Genomic DNA, 15330 nt, shown 5'->3' on the forward strand with positions numbered 1-15330 from the left:
GAATTGTTCCCGTTGTGTCTTAATTGAGCTCACAGTGCATGGCTTGGCTCCTGCAGATCTGCTCATTCTGAGGACCTGGGCTGCCACCTTCAAAGTCTGCCCAGTTTATTGTTCCAGCCACCAGCACTCTCTCTTTGGGCTGTGACTGGTCGACAGTGACGTGACCAAACCATTCTTGAATCATGCTAGCAGGCCTTTATGTGAGCAGTGTGAGTAGGGCCTACCTGAAAGAGCTGATAGAGCTGTTGACGGCACTAAATGAGACAATGTGTATATAGTTCTTAGCACAGAGCCTGGAACACCGGAGTTGTTCAGTAAGTGATCTGTGATTATCTTAGAACACCCATCCCCACTTCACAACTTGGTTCCAATATCACCTGTTCTGTGAAACCTCCCTGACAACACTCTCTAGCAGAGGTAACGAAAAATCATAGGAGCTGCTTAAACTTTTCACCTTATGAAGATCTTTCACCTCCATCATCTCACTTGATTTCTGTGACTGCCCTGTGAAGTTAGTATTATTATTATTCTCATGTGACAGATGGTGAAACCAAAGCCCAGTGGGGTTAAGTGACTTTACCATGGGCACATGGGACATGAATCTAAGTCTTGTGACTACTAGTCCACTGTTTTATCCATTATAGCATTTTGTAGAGAACATGACTTATAATTCGTAGACACTCAGTGAGGATAGGAGGAAGTAGTAGAAAGTGGAGTGAGAGAGGAGTACCTGGCCTAGGAAAGACAGTTCACAGTTGACAAACATTGTTTATCAGCTGTAAGGCCTCATGTAAGGTGTATAACTTCTCTGTGCCTTCATTTCCTCACCATAAAATGAGAATAATAATAATAATATTTTATTATTACCCTTAGTATCCTGGGGCCTGGGGGTGTTGTAAGGGATAAATTTATCTATCTACCTATCTATCTATCTATCTATCTATCCATCCATCCAAATCATGTTTGTGTGTGTATGTGTGTGTTTTTGTTTTTTGTTTTTTTTTTTAAGACAGGGTCTTGCTCTGTCATCCAGGCTGGAGTACAGTCACACAATCTCAGCTCACTGCAGTCTCAAATTCCTGGGCTCAAATGATCCTCCCACCTCAGCCTCCCAAGTAGCTGGGATTACAGGTGCATGCCACCATGTCTGGGTAATTTAAAAATTTTTCCACAGATGGAGTTTCTGCTACATTGCTCAGGCTGGTCTTGAACTTCTGGGCTCAAATGATCCTCCTGCCTCAGCCTCCCAAAGTGCTGAGATTACAGGTGTGAGCCACAATGCCCTGTTTTTTTTTTTTTTCTTAAGTTAAAGAAAAGCACAATGGAATCAACCTTCAAGTTTGTTTACCAAATTAAAACCAAGAGTTTGTAACTGCATTCTCCTCAGTCACCCAAAAACTCTAGTAGCACATTAAAGAAGTTGTATATAAGGCTTGTGTCGCTCTGTCTAGCATGTGATCATGGGCTGCCCACAGTATATTTTGGTACTCAGCATCCTCATGAAAATAGGCTGAGATACCCAGGGTCCTTATTAGGAGAAATCAGAATACAATTATGGCATGTGCTTTGCACTTATTAAATTTTTTTTTAAAAAGAACAGGCTGGGTGCAGTGGCTCAAGCCTGTAACCCTAGCACTTTGGGAGGCTGAGGCAGGGGGATTGCTTGATCCCAGGAGTTTGAGACCAGCCTGGGCAACCTAGTGAGACCTCGTCACTACAAAAAATAAAAAATTAGCTGGGCGTGGTGGCTCACATCTGTAGCCCCAGCTACTTGGGAGGCTGAGGTGGGAAAATTGCTTGAGCCTGGGAGGTTGAGGCTGCAATGTGTTGTAATCACACCACTGCACTCCAGCCTGGGTGACAGAGCAAGACTCTGACTCAAAAACAAACAAATAAATAAAATAAAATATAAATAAAAAGAACAGAAAAAGCAAAAATGTCAAAAAAGAGAACTAAGAAGTTAAGCTGGGTGTGCAAAACTGTGCCAAACCATCTAACTTCCCTCCACCAGCAATGAGAGAAAGCATTTTTAAACTGAAATGATTTTAGTAGCTATACTGATTGGTTTGACTTGGTTTAATAAAAATGATCTGTGCAAGCTGGTTCCATGCCCATAGCATCAGCTGGGGTTCCATGGCAACAAAAATAATTACTCATCTGCAAACAGTCTTTGCAACAGCTAAAGGTTTGATTAGCTTCTTAAAATTACTTTGTGATCCAAGGAATTTTATTTCCCACTTAAAGAACAAAACGATGATTTTTTTCTGGAATTGGTCATGTTTTAAAAGGACAAGAAGAGACAGATTATGGGGATGTTTTTCTATAAACTGTGTTTAGATTTTAGAACTGTGCATCCATTCTCAGCTAATCAGATGACAGCTCACTCTGCAGGGCTCACATGCTGGCCTGATCATTTATGTGTTCTTGGTCACCCTTTTTCTGTTTCTGCCTGTGAATCTTACTCCTTTCAAGCCCCTGTACTCTGACTCCCTCTCAGCAGATGACTGGAGACAGAAAATAAGAGTCCATCATCTTATTTAAATAGATTAAAGGAAACACAAAGACCTCAATGGAAAAATTGCAAAAGATGGAAAGAAAGAGAAGAAATAGAAATAATAAATAAATAAATGTAGTGGTTTGAGTCAGAAGATTCAATCTCATTAGTTACCAATAAAATGTACCTTGGAAGGACAATAAGACGATATCCCTTTTTTACCTGTCAAATTGGCAAAGTCTTTTTTTTTTTTTTCTCCATCTGTCGCCCAGGCTGGAGTGCAGTGGCGCGATCTTGGCTCACTGCAAGCTCCGCCTCCTGGGTTGACGCCATTCTCCCGCCTCAGCCTCCTGAGTAGCTGGGACTACGGGCGCCCGCCACCTCGGCTGGCTAATTTTTTTGTATTTTTAGTAGAGACGGGGTTTCACCATGTTAGCCAGGATGGTCTCGATCTCCTGACCTCGTAATCTGCCCGCCTTGGCCTTCCAAACTGCTGGGATTACGGGCGTGAGCCACCGCACCCGGCCCAAATTGGCAAAGAGTTTTAAAAGTAATAGCATTCAGCATTGATAAAGGCATGGGAAAGCTGGAGCTCTTTTCCACTCCAACTGATACATAAACTAGTTCACAGCCTTCAAAACATTCACACTCTTGAACTTAGTACTAACTCTACTTGGAGTGAGTTCTATACAAAGTTAAACTCCAATAATAGGAGAATGATTACAATGACTTCTTTTTAATTATTTTAAAATTTCTTTTAAGTGCTTAACCACAAGCTAGCCACACATCTGAGGTCCTTACATGTATTTTGTCATTTAATCTTCATCAGAACTCTATGAAGCAAATACTGTATTTCCTTTTTATGGAGGAGGAAACTGAGGTACAGAAAAAATGGAGGGACAGTGGCTCTAATGCCAGAGGCAGGCTCTGAACCAGTATGCTCAACTGCCTAGTTTCAGAAGAGGCTTAAGGCAGCAGGCAGAGCTGTATAAAATGCAAGATAATCTCACGTATTCTGTGGGAGAGAGAAAAACAATGGCAAAGACGGACATAAAACAGAGCCAGGAATGAGGCCAAAAATATATATCATTTGACCTATACACTTGCTAAGAGGACCACAAATTTGGCTAGAAGCTTTCTAGCAGCCTGTGGATAAAAGGAAATCTGATCAGTCATACAATTTACAGTATCCATAAGATAAAAGCAGACCAATTACTCAGAAGAAGCCAACGATTCTAGGTAGTGAGATCAGACATAGATTTATTCTGCAGAACACAAAAGGTTCTTGTAAAAAGAGGCACTGTGTGAGCTAGTGGATAATGAGCTCAACAGCATCCTTGTTTAGACAAGATGACCACTGATACAGTTTGGCTGTGTCCCCACCCAAATCTCATATTGAATTGTAGTTTCCATAATCCCCACATGTCATGGGAGGGACTGGGTGGGAGGTAACTGAATCATGGGGGTAGTTACCTCCATGCTGTTCTCGCGATAGTGAGTTCTCATGAGATTTGATAGTTTTGTAAGGGGCTTTCTCCCTTTTGCTCTGCACTTATCCTTGCTGTCACCATGTGAAGAAGGACATATACTGTAAGTTTCCTGAGGCCTCCCCAGCCATGCTGAACTGTGAGTCAGTTAAACCCCTTTCCTTTATAAATTACCCAGTCTCAGGTATGTCTTTATTAGCAGCGTGAGCACAGACGAATACAATCACTTCCACTGGGTTAAGTCTTCTAGCTTTTCTCTTAGGGCTTATGGCCCAACATCAAAACATGGTAACAAGCAACCAGAATATGGCTTAGGCACCTAGGTCCCTACTGCTTGGGGGATTGTAGGGTACCTGAGAGTGAGTGGACTGATAGCCTTTGATAGATGCTGTGAGAAATGACAGACTGAGATTGTGCTTTTCAACAAATACGTAGAATTCATCTTTTCTATTTTGTAAGTACCCCCCCTTTTTTTTTTGAGACAGGGTGTTGCTCTCAGGCTGGAGTGTGGTGGTGTTATCTTGGCTCACTGTAGCCTCGATCTTCCCAGGCTTAGGTGATCCTCCTACCTCAGCCTCTTGGATAGCTGAGACTACAGGCATGTTCCATCACACCTGGCTAATTTTGTATTTTTTGTAGAGATGGGGTTTTGCCATGTTGCCTCAGCTAGTCTCGAACTCCTGGGCTCAAGCCATCTGCCTGCCTTGGCCTCCCAAAGTACTGGGACTACAGGCATGAGCCACTGTGCCCAGCCTATTTTGTCAGTCTTTTATGCATTAAAGACCATTATACTAGATATAGGAATGGTGAAAAATATTGTAATATGAAATGATCAATTATATAGCTGTTAAACATGATGTTTAGGATGTCTTTTGGTAATATGAAAATGTTCTCAAACTATAGTATTAAATAAAGCAGGATACAAAACTATATGTAATATGTAATCTCAACAATGTTTAAAATATATATGGAGCTGCAGTGAGCTGAGATCGCGCCACTGCACTCCAGCCTGGGCGACAGCAAGACTGTCTCAAAAAAAATTTTATATATATATATATATGGAGCAGGGTCTGAATCTTTAGTTTTTCTTGATATAGAAACTTATTTTTTTCTTTTATTTACTGAATAGAAAGATGAAAGACAATTTCTGGATGGATTGGAATATCTTAGAAAGAGGCATCAGTTTTCAGTTACTAATTGCTTGGGTTCTAGGTATGACCGACCATCAAACCAAGGGGAAAGAAGAAAACAGTTTTGATTTGATTTGATTAGGAAGCAGGCATGTATATGATGAGGCATAAAGACCATTGGGGGAAAAAACTGGGGAGAAACGTAGCAATGTGAAGGATTTCCAGAGGGGCCTTTAGAAACCTAAAAAGCTAATCTCTGAAGTTGTCCATGAGAGAGAGAGCCCAGAGCTAGGAGATTTCTGTCCCCAGGAGAGGTTTGGGAGCTGACTCCTCATTCCCCGTCAGACAGGCCTTCACCTGAATGGCAACCTGCTCATTACCACCACCCCAGGGTCTACCCCAATCTCTTCTCACAGAGATATGGAGAGGGCCTTGCTCCTTCCTGAACTTGCATTAAACTGACAATTGCCTCACCACAAGACTCTGTTGGGTTCCTCATTCATTACCCTGTATGAGCATCCTCTGTAACCATGCCCTAGGACATCAGTATGACAAAATAGGGCTGGTAAGGGGAAGCTCTTTATATTTAAGGGGGAGAGGCTGAACTAACAAGCTTGAGACTATTTTAATAGCATGCACACACACACACACGTACACACAAAATACTGCAAGAACTATACCTTCTTCAAGAATCTCACCTTACCCTTTTCCCTACTGCCCCTTAAATATGAGTTTTGCCTCAAATTCCTTCTCAGTCCTTTCTTTTCATTCTAGATCCTCTCCTTGGGCTATTTCAACTTCCATACGAATTCTGATATGCATTAAATCTCAAATCTCCATTATGAGTCTCCTTAAATTACAGTCTAAGGACATCCAGAACAGTTTCCACACCAAAGGCACATCTAGTTTCTCATCCACAAGCTTTTTATCTTTGTCTTTGTGTTTGTTTTTTATTCCGGAACTCCTTGACAAATATTATTCCATCATCAGAAGGAAGGTCCTGGGAAAAAGAAACACATGAGCACTTGTGCTAGGTATTTTACAGGCATATCTTCATTTAATCCTTATAACCTCTCTATGAAGTAGGCATAATTGTTCCTTATTAGCAAGTGAGGAAACCAAGACTTTCAGCAGGTAATTTGTGTAAGATCAAATAGCTTGGAAGAGTAGGATGACTAAGTTTTAAAGTCAGGTCTGTCTATTCTTCTAAGAAAAGAAGATTGATGCTTTCCTGTTAGGGAATCAACTTCTTATTCCCAGGCTGTAGAGTACTGTGCTAACCAGGAAATAGCCAATTCTTCCTTCAGCGCATGTTATGAGATACATGAATTGTTTCCTAAGTCACAATAGCCTTTTTTTTTTCTTTTCTTTTTTTTTCTTTTTTTTTTTTTTGAGATGGAGTCTTGCTCTGTCACCCAGGCTGGAGTGCAGTGGCTCGATCTTGGCTCACTGCAACCTCTGCCTCCCCGGGTTCAAGCGATTCTCCTGCCTCAGCCTCCCTAGTATCTGAGACTACAGGCATGCACTACCATGCCCAGCTAATTTTTGTATTTTTAGTAGAGACGGGGTTTCACCATGTTGGCCAGGCTGGTCTCAAACTCCTGACCTCAGGTGATCTGCACTCCTCGGCCTCCCAAAGTGCTGGGATTACAGGGGTGAGCCACTGCGCCTGCCCTTTTTTTTTTTGAGATGGAGTTTCGCTCTGTCACCCAGGCTAGAATCCAAGGCGTGAGCTCAGCTCACTGCAACCTCCGCCTCCTGGGTTCAAGCGATTCTCCTGCCTCAGCCTCCCGAGTAGCTGGGATTACAGATGTGCACCACCAGGGCCAGCTAATTTTTGTATTTTTAGTAGAGACGGGGTTTCACCATGTTGGCCAGGCTGGTCTCAAACTGCTGACCTCAAGTGATCTGCCCATTTTGGCTTCCCAAAGCGCTGGGATTACAGGCATGAGCCACTGTGCCCAGCCACAAGAGCCTTTTTACCTAAGTTTTACTTCAGAATCCTGAGTAAAAGCTGTGACCTTCTAGCTTCATCTACTCTCTGACATTCCCTGAAACCTCAGCCTGTGTGGCAAGTTCTATTACAGGATTCACATTTCCTGATTTCAAAATTACTACACAGCAATGGTAAACAAGACATTGTGGTAACGCCATAAATAGCGTGATGGTTTGAATGTTTGTGTCCCTTCCAGAATTCATGTTGGAAGTTATTCCCCAATGCAGCAGTTTAAGAGGTGAGGCCTTTAGGGGGTGATTCAGGCATGCGGGTTCTGCCCTCATGGATGGGATTAGTGCTTTATAAAAGGGACATAGGGAACTAGGCTAGGCCCTTTTTTTTTTTTTTTTTTTTTTGCGCTTCTGCTCTTCCACCATGGAAGACAGAGCAGGAAGGTACCACCTTGGAAGCAGAGAGCAGCCCTTGCCAGACACCAACTCTGCTGGCACCTTGGTCTTGTGCTTCCCAGCCTCTAGAACTGAGCAGAAATACATTTCTGCTCTTTATTAATTACCCAGTCTCATGCATTTTGTTATAGACATCTGAATGGACTAAGATAGATGGACATGTAGACCAATGGAATAGATTTGAGAGTCTAGAAATAAACCCGTATGTCTATGGTCAAGTGACTTTTGACAAGGGTATCAAAACCATTCAGTGGGGAAAGAATAGCCTTTCGACAAATGATGCTGGGACAACAGGATAGCCGCCCACAAAGGATGACATTGAACCCTCACCTCACACAATTTAAAGAAATTAATTCAAAATGAACCAGAAACCTAAATGTAAGAGCTGAAATTAAAAAATTTAAAAAATAAAACAGGTCTAAATCTTCTCAACCTCAGAGTTGGCAATGATATGACACTAAAAGCACAAACAAAAGAAAATAAATTGGACTTCATCAAAATTAAAAACTTTCATTTTTTAAAGGACCACTTTATTTATTTACTTATTTTTTTTGAGACAGAATCTCACCCTGTCGCCCAGGCTGGAGTGCAGTGGTGGGATCTCCGCTCCAGGTTCAAGCGATTCTCCTGCCTCAGTCTCCCAAGTAGCTGGGATTACAGGCATGCATCATCACATCCGGCTAATTTTTGTATTTTTGTGGAGACAGGGTTTCATCATGTTGGCCAGGCTCATCTCCAACTCCTGGTCTCAAGTGATCCGCCTGCCTCAGCCTCCCAAAGTTCTGGGATTACAGGCATGAGCCACTGCGCCCGGCTAAAGGACCATTTAAAAATGTAAAAGGACAATCTCCTGGATGAGAGAAAATCGTTCCAAATCAAATACCTGATAAGGGGCTTGTATCTAGAATATACAAAGAACCCATACATTAAATAATAAAATGATAACTGACTCAAACAATAGACAAAGGATATGGACAGGCATTTTGCCAACAAAGATAAACAAATGGCCAAGAAACACATAAAAAAGTGCTCAACATAATTAGCCATCATGGAATTGCAAATCAAAATCACAACAAAATATGCTACTTTACATCTACTAGGGTGGCTGGACTCAAAAATTCAGATAATACCATGGTTGTCAAGGATACGGAGAAATCAGACCCCTCGTACACTGGTGTTGGGAATGTAAAATGGTTCAGCCACTTTGGAGAACAATCCAGAAGTTCTTCCAAACGTGAAAGTTTGAGTTAACACATGACTTAGCAATTCCATTTCCAGGTATGCCCAAAAGAAATGAAAACATATGTCCACAACAAAAGTTGTACACGATGTTTATAACATATTATTCATAATAGCCAAAAGGTGGAAACAACCCAAATGCCCATAAACTGATGAACGGATACAAAGGTGGTATATCTAACAATGCAATATTATTCAGCCATAAAAAGGTAAGCAGTGGCCGGGCATGGTGGCTTACGCCTATAATCCGAGCACTTTGGGAAGCTGAGGTGGGTGGATCACCTTAGGTTAGGAGTTCGAGGCCAGCCTGACCACCATGGAGAAACTCCATCTCTACTAAAAATACAAAAAATTAGCCGGGCTTTAGCTGGGCGTGGTGGCTCATGCCTGTAATCCCAGCACTTTGGGAGGCCGAGGCGGCCGGATCACGAGGTCAGGAGATCGAGATCATCCTGGCTAACATGGTGAAACCCCATCTCTACTAAAAATACAAAAAAAACTAGCCAGGCGTGGTGGCGGGCGCACACCTGTAGTCCCAGCTACTCGGGAGGCTGAGGCAGGAGAATGGCGTGAACCTGGGAGGCGGAGCTTGCAGTGAGCCGAGATCGCGCCACTGCACTCCAGCCTGGGCAACAGAGCAAGACTCCGTCTCAAAAAACAAACAAACAAACAAAAGAAAAATTAGTCCGGCAAGGTAGCGCATGTCTGTAATCCTAGCTATTCAGGAGGCTGAGGTAGGAGAATTGCTTGAACCTGGGAGGCAGAGGTTGCGGTAAGCCGAGATCATACCATTGCACTCCATCCAGCCTGGGCAACAACAGCGAAACTCCGTCTCAAAAAAAAAAAAAAAAAAAAAAAGGAAAGTAGTATGATACATGCTACAACACAGATATATTTTGAAAACATTATGTTAAGAAAGAAGCCAGTCACAAAAGACTACATATTATGTGATTTTATTTACATGAAATATCAAGATTAGGGAAAGCTATAGAGACAGAAAATAGTTTAGTAGTTCCTTAGGACTGGGGTAATGGGGTGGAGGATGGGGATGGGATAGGAGGATGACAGCTAAAGGGTACAGGTGATTAAAGTGGACAAGGGCAACCACTGAGAGAGCTGGTATCCAAGCAGCTTGGAGATGAAGTCCTGGCCCCAGAAGGCACTGGTGTGGAAGCCACACATCTCCCTTGAGGGTGCATCTGGAGGTCTTAGTATGTGAAGTGCTCTTGAAGGGAAGATTTCCCACCAGCCATTCAGAGCAGAGCACCCCAGTGCCTCACAGATCCACCCTCTCATTGTGTGTTATCCCTGCCATCATTTCTGGGGACATGGAGTTGTCTGATTAGGCTGTCTCCACATCTTAAATTTTTTGAGACGGAGTCTCGCTCTGTTGCCCAGGCTGGAGTGCAGTGCCACGATCTTGGCTCACTGCAACCACCACCTCCCAGGTTCAAGCAAGTCTCCTGCCTCAGCCTCCCGAGTAGCTGAGACTACAGGTGTGCGTCATCACACCTGGCTAATTTTTGTATTTTTAGTAGAGACAGGGTTTCACCATGTTGGCCAGGTTCATCTCAAACTCTTGACCTCAGATGATCCGCCTGCCTTGGCCTCCCAAAGTTCTGGAATTGCAGGCATGAGCCACTGCGCCCAGCACACATCTTAAATTTCATTTCATGCTGTAATCCACTACAACCTAGTATCTGTCTTCTCTGTTCCACACAAATGAATCTTATCAAGAGCACCCACATCCAGGTTGCCAAATCCAGTGACATTTTGTGTCCTTATAGTACTTGGCTGTGACCTCTTGTTGGCACTGACTTGGTCCTTATTCCCTTGCTCCTCATACACACTTCTCTTTTGTTACCTTTCAAATGTTTCTCTCCTGATTTTCCCCCTACCCAGTCCCTCTCAACTCTCTTTGCTGGCTTTTCCTCTCCAACTCAACCTTTAATAGGGATACTTCAGGGCTAGATCCTAGACGCCTTTCTCTTCTTTATTTACGTCTTTCCCTAGATAATCCCATCTGTTTTCCATGGGTTTCAATGCCCTCTAACGCTAACGATTTTCAAAGCAAAGTCATCATACCTCCTAAGAAGTCTCTTCTTAATTTTTGTCTTACATCAAATTATTGACTTAATATTTCTATTCAAATATCTCAAAAGTGGCTGGGCATGGTGGCTCATGCCTGTAATCCCAGCACTTTGGGAGGCCAAGGCAGGCGGATCACCTGAGGTCAGGAGTTCAAGACCAGCCTGGCCAACATGGCAAAACCACGTCTCTATTAAGAACACAAAAATTAGCTGGGTGTGGTGGCACATGCCTGTAGTCCCAGCTACTTGGGAGGCTGAGGCAGGAGAATTGCTTGAACCCAGGAGGCAAAGGCTGTAGTGAGCCGAGATCACGCCACTGCACTCCAGCCTGGGCAACAGAGGGAGACTCCATCTCAAAAAACAAAACAAAACAAAACAAAAACCCCACAAATATTTCAAAAGTGTCTTAAGCCTAATATGTTCAAAATAGAACTCTTGATTTCTTAAAACCGTTCCATCTAACTAAATGGCGGCCCGTCTTCCCAAGTCAGAAAATTAGAATTTATTTATGATTCCTTTTTTCTCCCTATCCCACATTCAATCTTCAACAAGGCCTTAATAATTCTACCCTCCCATTCCACTCCTTCCTCAATATAAATCCATGTACTTCTTTTCTCAGCTGCTATCACCTCAGTCTAGGCCATGATTTTCTTTTTCCTGGACAACTGCAACAGCTTCCTAACTAGGGACCCTACTTCTATCTTTTGATATCTTCCAACTTTTTTGTGTGTGCAGTAGAAAAATTTTAATTAAAAAAATTTTTTTTGTAGGGATGGGGTTTCACCATGTTGTCCAGGTTGGTCTTGAACTCCTGGAATCAAGCAATCAGCCTGCCTTGGCCTCCCAAAGCACTCTGGGATTACAGGCGTGAGCCACTACGTCTGGCTGACATTCTTAAAATACAAATAGAACTATTTCCTTTCCTGACTAAAGAATCATCAAAGGCCTCCCCTGAGAATAAAACCCAAATTCTTCATTCTGACTTGCAAGGCAAGTATAATCCCCGCCTATCTCTCTGATGTTGCCTGACTTCTTGATATAGTCTTAAGCCATTTCCCTTGAGCTTCTTAATCCTCAGCTTCTTCGATTTTTTTTTTAAATTTGTTTTTGAGACAGGGTCTTGCTCAGTCACCCAGGCTGGAGTGCAGTGGCACGATCATGGCTCACTGTAGCCTTGACTGCCAGGCTCATGGGATCGTCCCACCTCAGCCTCCCAAGTAGCTGGGACTACAGGTATGCACCACCATGCTTGATCGATTAAAAATTTTTTTTTTTTTTAGTAGAAGTGGGGTCTTGGTATTTTGCCCACGCTGGTCTCGAACTCCTGAGCTCACATAATCCTCCTACCTTGGCCTCCCAGAGTGCTGGGATTACAGGCATGAGCCACTGCACCCAGCAGCCTCTCAGATTTTTATTCTTTGCACTCAACAAGCTCTTTTCTGCCTTTGGCTTTTACACGTTATTTCCTTTTCCTGAAAAGCTTCTCCCCCACATTTTGTATATCCAACTCCTTTTTGTTCCTCATAGATAATAAAATGAATATCACTTCTTCAGCGCGATCTCCGCTGATTATTGTTTTTTTCTTCTTTCTACCTAAATTTTATCGTTGTTTTTCCTTTAAAACTTTTAAAAAGCACATATAAAGTGCTTATGCGTGATACTATTCTATTCACAACAATCTTACAATTAGATTATATTATTATCTCCTTTTTAGATATGAAGCAACTGAGAAACACACAGCTAGTAAGTGGCAAAGTTGGATATGACCCAAGTAGACTAGCTTGTGCTTTTTTTTTTTTGCTTTTTTTCTTTTCTTTTTTTTGAGACAGAGTCTCACTCTGTCACCTGGGCTGGAGTGCAGTGGCAGATCTCTGCTCCCTCCAACTTCCAGCTCCCGAATTCAAGTGATTCTCCTGCCTCAGCCTCCCAAGTAGCTGGGATTACAGACATATGTCACCACGCCCAGCTAATTTTTGTATTTTTAGTAGAGACGGGGTTTCACCATGTTGGCTGGGCTGGTCTCGAACTCCTGACCTCAGATGATCCACCCACCTCGGCCTCCCAAAGTGCTGGGACTACAGGTGTAAGCCACAGCGCCTGGCCATTTTTTTTTTTCTTTTGGTGAGTCTTGCTTTGTCACCAGGCTAGAGCACAGTGGCACAATCAGTTCATTGCAGCCTTAATCTCTTGGGTTCAAGCCATCATACTGCCTCAGCCTCCGAAGTATTGTGGACCACAGACATGTATTACCATGCCCAGCTAGTATTTTTTAGTTTTTTGTAGCCATGAGGTCTCGCTATGTTGCCCAGGCTGGTCTTGAACTGCTGGCCTCAAGTGACCCTCCTGCCTTAGCCTCCCAAAGTGCTAGGATTACCAGTATGAGCCACCACACCCAGCCTAGGAATGCTTTAAGAAATTATTTTCTATATACCTGTCATTGATATATATGCAATACATACGGCATATACGAAAAAAGAGGGAAATGTAACTATGGCAGTACTGGAACAGCATGGTGTATAGGAAAATAAATTTGGCTGGGCACGGTGGCTCACATCTGTAATCCCAGAACTTTGGGAGGCTGGGGTGGGAGGATCGCTTGATCCCAGGAGTTTGAGACCAGCCTGGGCAACATAGACAGACCCTGTCTCTACAAAAATTTAAAAAACTAGCTGAGTGTGGTGGCATTCATCTGTAGTCCCAGCTACTCAGGAGGCTGAGGTGGGAGGATCGCTTGAGTCCAGGAGGTTGAGGCTGCAGGAAGTCATGATCACGCCACTCCACTCCAGCCTAAGTGATGGAGACCCTGTCTGAGAAAAAAAAGAAAAAAAAACAAGAAAATACGTTTATCTTCTTTACATTAAATACCAACATTTAAGGATCAAAGTTCAACTAAGCAACATCTTAAAGTGTCAGAGTGTGCAAGACATGACTGAAATCAGACAAAAGTGACAAGTGACAAAAGTGTATCAATCAGAAAAATGGGGCGGGATAGAGCATAGGGGCTGGACCACAATGGAAATTTAGCAAAAAGGAAAGTCACAGAGGCAAACTCTGTTCTTAGTTTGATTCAAAGGAGAGGGAAGCTCAGGCAATCTAGTCCAAGTCTTATGATCCCTTTGGAAGGCCTATGCTTACAGTTTGTAGAGTGAGGAACGGCCAGAGGCTTCCTGGGAAGACAGGTTAGCTACCTGCAATTGCAGGTTCCATCTCTTTTCTCTTCAGCAGTTCATCATCATTCATCAACGTGTCAGAGGTCAGATGCCACGGGAGCACACAGGAGGGGCTTCCCACCTGGAGTGTGAGATAAGGAAAGATGGGTCTGATGTTGTAGTCATTATCATCCGCTTCTCTACAAGGCTGGAATTTATGGTGGCTGCACATTTGGAATGTTTTCTCCTTTTATTTATTTATTTTTAGATCAGACAATCACAAGAGAATATTCTTTTGTTTTATTTTTAGATCAGACAATCACATGAGAATATTCTGTTGTGATCGCTGGCGTTTAGAAGGAACCTTGTCTGGTTTGTGAAGCAATGGAAAACACATCCAGACAGCCTGCTAGTGGAAACTTTGGAAGGGCACTGTCATATGCTTTTTCTCCCACGCCATCAACAAGTGTCTTTTTTTTTTTTTTTGAGATGGAGTCTCTGTTGCCCAGGCTGGAGTACAGTGGTGCCATCTGTACCCTCTACCTCTGGGGTTCGAGCAATTCTCCTGCCTCAGCCTCCCAAGTAGCTGGGATCACAGGCATGCACCAAATGTCTGGCTAATTTTTGTATTTTTAGTAGAGATGGGATTTCACCATGTGGGCCAGGCTAGTCTTGAACTCCTGACCTCAAATGATCCATCCACTTCTGCCTCCCAAAGTGCTGGGATTATAGGCGTGAGCCACTGCGCCCGGTCAACAATCGTCTTTTTTTTTTTTTTTTTTTTTTTTTTTTTACCAGGTACACAGTGATGGGAGAGTTGACTCCTGCTTTCTAATTTAGAAAACGCATGTGTGTTGAACACCTGGTCACTGAGAAACAGCTCTGGAATAGGTGCCATGCAGAAGAGAGGGAAGGAACTGGAAAGACCCACTGATCTGTGGGTCTCACAGCCTCCCGTTACACAGAAATTGCTTCTTTTCTCTCCTGTTGCGTTCTTCCTCTTGATTCTCGACCCTTCTCCACTCTTTCATTTACTCCACTCTTACTTTGCTTTCACCTCCTTTTGTAACCGTTCATCATCACTCTGCATATAGATTAATGTGATTATCTTACAAGCATGTAATATTTAGTTGCTGGGTTTGTATGAGTAATGAGTGAACCTGAAGCCAACATAATGATCCCGTTTAGTGCTCCCGAGTTAAGATTCCAGAGTTGCCTGACTTTGGACAAATCACCCCATCTCCCTTTGCCTTTCACCCCCTGTAAACTGAGGATAAAGGCTCCTACCTCAAAGCATTGTTAGGATTGGAGAGAACGCATGTTACATACTTACAAGAA

This window comes from Pongo pygmaeus, chromosome 10, assembly GCF_028885625.2.
Source record: "Pongo pygmaeus isolate AG05252 chromosome 10, NHGRI_mPonPyg2-v2.0_pri, whole genome shotgun sequence".
In the NCBI taxonomy this organism is placed as follows: Eukaryota; Metazoa; Chordata; class Mammalia; order Primates; family Hominidae; genus Pongo; species Pongo pygmaeus.